Source organism: Biomphalaria glabrata, chromosome 18, assembly GCF_947242115.1.
Source record: "Biomphalaria glabrata chromosome 18, xgBioGlab47.1, whole genome shotgun sequence".
Lineage (NCBI taxonomy): Eukaryota > Metazoa > Mollusca > Gastropoda > Planorbidae > Biomphalaria > Biomphalaria glabrata.
In genome coordinates, this window is record NC_074728.1 from 12,899,114 (window position 1) to 12,909,010 (window position 9,897).

At 30.2% G+C, this 9,897-nt stretch overlaps 1 protein-coding gene across 16 annotated transcripts in view; it reads left to right on the forward strand.

Annotated features, from left to right (window-relative positions):
- LOC106054743 (CUGBP Elav-like family member 3-B) overlaps window positions 1–5,284 on the forward strand; it is a 483,388-nt gene extending 478,104 nt beyond the window's left edge. For all 16 annotated transcript variants that reach the window (XR_008775895.1, XM_056017168.1, XM_056017159.1 and 13 more), the window contains one exon: window positions 772–5,284. The gene's annotated coding sequence lies outside the window, so the exon portion shown is untranslated. The remainder of the gene's footprint in view (window positions 1–771) is intronic.
- Window positions 5,285–9,897: the final 4,613 nt, after the last annotated feature.

Sequence of the window (9,897 nt, forward strand, 5' to 3'; positions counted from 1 at the left end):
TTATATTCAATGATGTTGTCAATGTACCATGCAGTGTTTTTAAGATTAATTCACGAATATTTTTTTTTCTTCTTAAACTTGATTTTTTTAAATCATGTTTCTTAGCTGTTGTGTACAAATGTTTCTTATAGAATGTGTGTCATTTGTTTTCATGAGCTTATTGTGTTTCTTCAGTTAAACACGAGTTTCAAAAATTTGGTAATTAATAAAGAATTTTAAAAAGCAAAAAATAGTTGTAAGGAAATGAAGGCTGTTTGTTTTGATCACAGTACTTCTACATGTTATCAAGTTTTAGTGTTTGTTTTCTGTAATCTTTTATTACAGTACAGTGGCTTTTTATCCGAGTATATTTATTTTCACTTTTAGGCTATTGTAAATAGAAATAACTGTTCAATAGCAGTTGTTCTAATGTATCCAAGCCAATCATATGTATTTGTTTAAATGAATGCTTGTTAAAATAATGCGTCCAAAAAAAATATTTTTTTTTCCTCTAAAATTATTGTTGAAATTTTTAAAAAAATTTCTATCAATTATACAAATTTTAACAAAACAAAAAGCAAAAAATGACATTGAAGTAGTATATTTATTTTTATTATTCTATAACTATACATGCAATTCGTTTTATGGGACAATTTTGTAATGGATTGGAATATTCAGAAAAACGTAAACTTTCAAATTAACTTAATTATTTTTATAAAGTTATTTCATCAATACAAGTTATTAGCTTTTTACATGATATATAATAGAATTTAAATCTTTGTCTTCTTTCAGATGATGTTCAGGCTTCAGAACACAAGAAGCTGGAAATTGACAATAGAAAATAAACAGAGAGAAACAGAAAAAAAAACAAAAAACGATTGAAGTGAGGAGTGAAGAACTACATCTGAAAATGGTTTCTCTGTAGCAGCAAATGAACATGATTATATTCCTACATTTTTTTAATGTGACAAAAAAAAATTCTAATATTTTTGTTGTTTTGTTGTAATTAAATGATTTTTAAAAAATACTTAACAAAAGAAATATTTTATCAGTTAAGGAAGAAAGTACGAGTTGAGCTTTTTACTTATTTAGTACACAAGCATATAGTGCTGAAATGTTGTATAACTAAATCACTCTGGTACATCTAAGATTATTTTACAAATCAATATTTAGAGCCTTTAACTCATTGTTTATAACTCAATTTTAAAGCCTTTAACTAATTGTTTATAACACAATTTTAGAGCCTTTAACTCAATGTTTATAACTATTAGAAATCCAAACAGTGTATAGTTTAAGAATGACAAGAGTCAAGTTTTTTCTTTGTACATTTTATATTTTTGTTTCATTGTGTTTTTATGGTTGAACTTTTCTTCAAAATCTTGTTTGCAATGTACAACTCAACTAGTCAGTCATTTCTGCCATGTCTGCTGTTATTGTTCCAGATGAGATTTAGAACTGACCTCTTTTTATCTTCTGTTATCCTTAACACCCATCACAGCACAAACTCAATGTTTTAGTTACAATATCAGCAGGTATTGCTTTTTTTTTTTATTGTACTCATTTATTTTTTCAATTGAACAAATCTGTCTCATTATTTTTGGATTTTAATTTACAAGATTTGTTGCATTTTTAGAATAAACTGTTGACATTGTTAGCTTAAATAAAAGTTTTTATTTCAGTGAAAATAGAAAGCCATAAGTTATGGCCCAATATTGTAAACCCAACATCTATAACATTACTAAAAGTAAATTTTAAATATTATCAGGCAGTAGTTTAGTCAACCATAAAGCTTTGTAATCAAAAGATTATTTTGTTGGCATATCCGCTTTTAAAGTTTGTTTCTTTTTTTTTTTATTAAACTGGTTTAACAATTTCAACATTTCCACATTAATTAAAAGGTGTACAAACAAAATTCATTACTTAATATAGGCAATTGTGTACATTAAGCTAAGCCAGTGAAACAAGGATGACTGAATTGATGTAATTTTTTAATTGCTTTTTCTCATTATTTTTTAAACTGTGCTTATTTCAACTAATCATTTTTAGCAGACATGACGTATTTGTCTAAATATTAGAATAAAGCATCATGTCCTTGTATGTTTCTCTCAAACCTTGAACTTGAAATTTTTTGCTTGAAAAAAAAAAGGTGTGTACATAATTTATAAATAGAGGCCCAGAATTTCACAATTTTTACTTTTTTTTTTTAATCTGGGCAGTTTAATTTATTCATGTACTTAAAATGAGCTCAATTGAGCAGAGACTATTTTTTCCATGGTGTATACATTTTATTCTTTATAATGAGTTATTATGCTATTAATGAAATGTTTGCTTTATGACTAATGCTTTTTTGCCTGTACTTCATTTTTGTATGCTTACATCATCAACCTAGTAGTCGAACAATTTATTCAGCTCCTACTAGTGACATTTATTATTTCATTAATACCTGTTCATCAAAACAATGTATTCATCTTCTTTGAAACAATTAAATATATGTATACATATATTTACATGATAATGTATATGTATATATTTACATGATTAATCTTCAGTCAAATATGAATTTTGAATTACGCTAGTTTGGCTCTACATGTGTATCACTATGACAATAATTCAGCCATTTTTCACCATGCTGACAGATGTATACTATTTGATCATGGAAATAAATAAGATTCACTATTTTATCTTTTGCTTTAAAAATAGAATTGTCTTTTTTAAAATCTTGTCCAAAAAAAATGTTCTGTAAACAAATTTGTTAAATAATTTAATTACAAAAAAAAAAGATTACAATTATTTGATATCATATTACAACAGAACCTTTAGTCTATGTTAGAGCCTTATTGTTATCATGTAAAATTATCAGGAATCTGGTCTTCATTGGAACTACAGGCTGTACATTACTCTATTGATGATTGTCATTGATTTGTGTCAATAATGTATGCTGCCATGTCTTATTACCCTGTTGCTCAAATCAGTAGGTTCGCTCTCTTTGTTTTTTTAATTCTATTTTAAGACACACTCTCTTCAAAAATGTCTGTTAGTTAGCTCTGTTACCCATTTTAAATAACCCTTTTTTGTTTTATATAAATTTAATAAGCTAATAACATTGTTTTTAAAAACATGTGCATCATTTCTACTGATGAAGGCACACTGCTCTGTTATCTCAGAAGTGCGATGTTTATAATCCAGTTGCATTATTTATATATATTTATACGACTAACCCTTGTAAGTGTTCATTTTAAAAATCATATATAGAATTTGACCAAAATTTAGAGAAAATGTGTGAAATATATTTTTGCTTTAAATATGATTTTTTTTTCCTTTTCTTTTAACAATTCTGTGAGATTCTGGATATGGACTACCGTCAAAATGTATGTTAACTAATGGCAATAACTCTTGCCTATGTGATCTTTTCCTTTCATAGACAGTGATATCTTGAGATTTGTGTCACAAAATGTTACAACTTTTAAAAAAAAACACATTTATTGAAAGCTTCTAATTTGAAAATGTTAGTCTCAAAACCTAGTGTAAGAAAGAAAGAGAGAGAATGAGAGATAAGGGGTAAGCTTTTTTTTTTTTAAACTGCAGTGCGCATTGGGGTGTATGGATCAAGTTCTTTATAAGACTTTTTTCATAACATGGATATTATAACTATTCACATACATTTTGTCAGTACTATGGCCCAAGTCAAGTCATGCTGAATAGTTGCATGGAGATGTCAGTCTTTGATTTAAGGGAATTTCTTCCAATTTTCCACTCTTGTATGTCAACGCTAAAAGATTTAAGGAAAAAGTTGTTTGAAATTTTTTTTAAATATTTAACTGTATTTTTAATTTGTACAGATAATTTGGAAGAAATTTAAATTTTCATGAAAAATAAAAGACTTCTATTGTTTAAAATCTTTTAGAACAAATTTGGGGAAAGGAATTGAGGTGAAATATTTTTTTTCTTGGTGAAATGATTTTCTGATTGAGCTTTAAGGAATTTTTAGCTTACATTTTTAATTCCAAATCCTTCAATTTTTTTTTTTTGGATTTCTTAATTGTTAAAATTGGGGTCCAATAATCCTACATTATGTTATTTTTCATATTATCATAACTTTTTTTTTTTTAAATTTCATTTTCATTTGGAAGCATATCATGACATTTCATTTACACTTATATATCTATCTCTATATATGAATATATAAAAATATATATAAATGCATATATGCCATTTGATTTTCTTAGAATTTTTTTTCTTGTATTTATTATTGATAAGACATATCTCATTTATAAATATATATTCCTTGGCCATTTCATGCTCTAAGAATCTCCCAATGATAATCTTTTGATCATTTATTTCAAAACTATTTCAGTTATTTCAATGTCTTTTTTTTTTTATTTTTATCTTAAATTACATTATTCATTTTTTTCTTTCATTAATTCACATTATTTGTTTCATTACTGGACTTTGAAGAAAAAAAAACTAATTCAGGTCACTCATGACTGATCTAATGAGCACTTTTGTTTCATTTTATTTTCTAGACATTTTTTAAGCCATTGCTTTCAACTTGTTTGAGGGAAAGTGCAATAAATTCAGTTGACCTCAATGTGACCCTGCCTTGGGTTTTTAGTGTTCACAATAAATATTAGTTTTCATTATTTTTTTCTTTTTTCATGTTTGATTTCTTTATTTATTTTATCATCTTGATAAATTATCAGTCTGGAAACAATTTTTGGAGCTTACACATAATAATAAAAAAAACATGTGTTTTGTTAGGCCTATATTTTCAAGCAGATAATTTCAGTCTATTTTTAGTCACTGACCATTAATGTAAACAAACATAATTTATTGCATTTATAATTGTCTAAAGATACCAATATAGTTTTTTTCATCAATTTAACAACAAAAAATGTCAAATCAATCTATATTCTTCAAAATTTTAAAGCATTCTGTTGGCCATAAAAGAAATCTTTATAAATATGTCATGGTATATTTTGATAAATGTAAATTTGTATTCACTTTGGAGGAATGTTTTGAGAATGGGAATATTCACTAATTCAAATATTTCAAGGTTTCTACTTAAGAGAAGATCAAAAGTATTTTCAAACCAGATATGAGTTTTGTTCTTGGTCTTTGAAAACATCACCACCACTGACAAGTAGAAATATTAATTAACTCTATCTAATTAGCTCATTACATATGAATTTTCATTTCCTATAAGATCAAATCGTTTTTTTTTTATAATAAAAAAAAAAGTATGATAATTGTGTTGCTATTTGATTTTGTTTTTTTATAATTCTGTGACAGTAAAGCCTTTTTTTTTTTAAATACAAAATAAATATCTTAAATAGGAACAAAATTTAAACAATAATAATGATTATCTAAGAGAATTATTTTATTTTTACTTAAAATACTATAGTATATCAATGTGACATTGGAACTTTTTTAAAAAAAAAGAATAAATATTTCAGAATTACTATTACAATTACAATTGTATAGGACTTTTATACTACAATGGTTCAATATTTATCATACCTCAAAAGTAACTTATCTATGTTTGGTCATTTTAAAAAAGTTAATAAGTATACTTTTGTTGTTGTTTTTTTTTCCGACATTTTCATAAGCTTATTTAGGATATTTTTTAAAAAATTAGAAATGGCATACATCAAAATTAACACTTACTTATTATCCCATTTTTTTATTCTTTATAGAATATAATTTACAAATCATACTTAACAAAAAAAATCCACTAAATGCGTTTCTTTTATATCCTTAAATATGATTTTTAAGGGTGGCAAAAATAACACTAGTAATTGTTTTTTTAATGGGGAAAAAAACTTGTGTGTGTTTAAAAATTTTTTTAGCAGTAAAGTCTTTAATATTTTTATCAATTTTTTTTAAAGATATTGTATTATATGACAATGACATTAAAGTATATACAAACATCAAACAGACATATTGTCATGGTATTATTTTTTGATGGCATACTTTGTGTTTGTAAAATACTGACTGGGTACTTGCTGGGCTTAGAGACTGAAAATGATATGAGCTTAATTTGTTGGGATACAATGCTTACTATAAAATGCACAGTAGTAATAACATTGACAAAGAAACGTATAAAAGATTCAAAATACATTTTATAAAACAAAGCTCATATTGAGTGAAATTGCATCAATTATTTTGAATCAATAATGGAATTATTTTTTAAAGAGATCTCTCATGTTTTGTTTTACATGTTTTGGATGTTCCTTCAGAGTTGAAGATAATTACTTCCTAAGTCCAAACCTCCCGCAGGACGACAGGGGATGGGAGCGGGCAGGGTTTGAACCCTGGACCTTCGATAAATCTGAACGACCAGGCAGCCATCCAACTCTCATTTGTCCCTTGACTTTCGTCGTAGGGGGCGCTGTGACAGTTCATGTCACCAAATCCCTCCATTTTTCCTGGTCAGCAGCTGTTCTTAGCAGGATATCAAGAGAGAGACCGGTCCATTTTTTTTATATTGTCCACACAGCTTTACTTTGGACCCTTTCACTCCCTCCACTGTACCTTGAAGGATGACTTTGAACAGTGAGTCATGACCGAACCAGCTCAGTTTTTGTCTTTTCAGAGAATTGAAGTGTTTCTCCTTTCAGCCAGCCAAAGTGTTGAGTTGAAAAGTATGAACTTATTTGTCTTCTTTTCCTGGTATCTGAGATCCAGCATTTCTCTGTAGCGTTTACTCAGCCTGAGTCCAACTTTCCTTTTAATAGTTGTAGAATAACAATAATACATTTGTGCGATTGGAAATATTTTTATTAGCGAAACTTTCATGCTTAAAGCATGCTCATAGTGCTAGGGTCCTTGAATCTGAATTCGAGGTCTGAAGTTTCCACAATAGAAGGCTGGCGTGTTAGCCACTGAGCTATTCAGGTACTTACGTAATAGGCTTTATAGTTACGTATCGATTGTTATTTTAAAATGTGTAGCGAACGACCTACACAAGTCCTTATCTACCCCCAGCTTAGTACCAGGTACATTTACAACATAAAACTAAATTAATCACAACTAATTCATTTACTAACTGGATAATTTTTTAAAATTGTTTCATGTTTTGTCATGGACAATAATTGTGCAAAGATCTGAGACTGGAAGGTGGGAGAAAGAACGTGTAAAAGGTTCCATCCAGACAGATAAGAATTGTAATAACCAAGGGTCACGAGTTTGAATCCTAGCATTAGTTACAATAAGTAGACGCAGTTGGGTCATTGTGTTGCTTGGTTTTGAAACTATCTAGTACATGAGTTTAAATCATGGGATTTTGAGATTCAGGATTATTTGTAAGTTCTTAGTCCACTCCTCTAATGGGTAAATGACATTAGTGGGGAAAGGTGTCAGCCAAAAAAACAAATCACTTAAAATGGCAGCCAAAGTCTGATGTGACAAATTAGCTTGAGTTTGTGAAGCCATAGCCACTTGATAATGGATCTTTCCTAATGGGCAATAATTATTGTTCTTAAATGGTCTAGAACAGGACAAGATTGTTATTAATGTTCTTGTGGATTGTTGAGAATTACCATGACCTCTACGGTGAACTTTTGAGACAAAAGCGTCTGTACATTCAAATACACTTAATAAAGCATAATGAAATGAAGGATTTACAAATCTATGTCAGCTCAGCCATTCCATCTTTCTGGAAGTATAATAATCTGAGATGGAGTGCCTAGTCATTCCATCACAAGGAAAGATTAATAATCTGATAGAAACATTAAGTAAAGTTCCCCTTTCAGACCTTGCTATCTATAGGGCAGATGTAAAGGTCGTTTGTTTTTGTGGCCCACAGTTAACGAAGATGTCATGGAGCCAGCACAACGACCAACCGTCTTTACTTTTCCCTAACTAATGTCAGATACCCATTAGAGCTGGGTGGACTCAAGAGGCGCCCTAAAGAGCCTGAAACTAAAAATCCTAGTCTTCACTAGGACTCGAACATTGAGTGACATTAACTTGAAAAAAAAAAATATCGTCCTCATCCTTAATGGTTTCCACACTATTCTGGCATTGCAAAAGTAAAGATATATAAAACTGCCGGCTATATAATGATATGAATTGAAGACATATAAGGTACGATTTCATAGGCAATCAGGAGCAGCTCGTTAATAAGGAGCCGGTTCAGGCAATCAGGAGCAGCTCGTTAATAAGGAGCCGGTTCGGGCAATCAGGAGCAGCTCGTTAATAAGGAGCCGGTTCAGGCAATCAGGAGCAGCTCGTTAATAAGGAGCCGGTTCAGGCACAGTAATGCAGTTTCTTTGTCTACAATGATATACCGGTACCCAAAGTAGAATGTGCAAAGGAAATTTAAAAAGCTATATTATTTTTTTACAAGAATATAAAAACTGTAATACTTTACTGTCTTGGTTTGTGAACACTGAACTCAAGCAAGCAGACAGAAACTAGAGGACTCACAAAAGAGCCCTGATGTTTGTAACACATGAACACGTATATTCACATCTGAGTTATACCGGAAATGAAATAACCAAAAGAATTTGGACAGAACACTAAAAAATAAAGTAGCAATAATGCTAAAACCTCGAACTAAAATACAAAAACACAACCTACTAAAATACTGAGACACAAAGACAAAGATATATTCTCAGAAATACAGGCTACCTGAATCGAGACCAATCGTGAATGGTAACGAGCTATTGGTCTAAACTGCCCACGTCTTTTAATATACTACTGCGAATGGCTGTCCAAAGAAATGGAGACTTCTCTGTGTGCAATAAAAGGACCCAACAAGTCCAGTGAATTTCAATTTAATGAACTACCGGTATGGACGTGTTTTTATAACACTGACATTGCCGAGACTTCCACTCCACAAATATCTCAAAGTTATACAAAAACACATTTTGGGAGTTCAGTCCAGGGAATGAGCTTCACAAATATCTCACATCTTGGGAGTTCAGTCCAGTTCATTATTAGCCACATTAAAATTAGCAATAAGATGAAATGTAGAGGCTAACTTTGGAAAGAAAACAAAAAATGTAGCCCTAGAGCTTCATTTCCAAACAAAGGTAGGCTACCATAGTGAAAACAGAGTTAAAAACCTATAATGAGGAGGGGTTAGCAGAAGTAGGTGGGCAGCTAGTAAGACCTTAATTGGTTAGGCCTAATGTTGAAAACTTTGGTATGTAGAAATGATCCAGAAAAAAAATAGGTGCTTAGGTCTAGCTGGACCTTTGAGATGGAATGGTCAAGCGAATATGTCAAGCAATTCAAACTACGCAGCTGCTGGGGAACTGAAAATAGCTGCCAAAGAGTCCAATGATAAGGTAAGGTTGTGGCTAACCGGTACGTGACATTTGGACGCCTACTGCTATGAGCATATGATGACAAACTTTGAGGTACTAGCACTTCAAGACTAAGACTAGATTTGAAGCATTTCTCTAAAGTGGAAAGAAACCTAACTACCGGTATCTTATGGTGACCTTGGCTTAAGACATAATAATCTTTATATGTCAAATGAAATAGCATTTATCAACTTAGGTCTCTCTTAATGCTAGGTTTTCATAGATGTAATAATTACAGAGAGAGCCAAAGTGAGCCACAGAGAGCCAAAGTGAGATTTTGCTATTTAATTCATTTATTTTAGGGTCTTGTGCCAAAATTGTGATCAGCTCCTAAATCATTTTTATAAATGGATTTTATTTTCAATGCAAAGTATTCTTTGCAGTCAAACAAATTTAGTTTGTAGAAACCAGTACTGGTCTGAAAATTCTGATTATAGCATCATTAAGAATGTGAAAAATTGAAGATAAGTATCAGACACTTTACAAATGGCAGGCAGACGAGCCCCCCCCCCCTTTCAAATATAAACATTCAATTACTAATGGATAGACCACAATTTCCTTACATCCTCCTAGATCACAAACACAAAACCAATGCACAAGTTTCAAG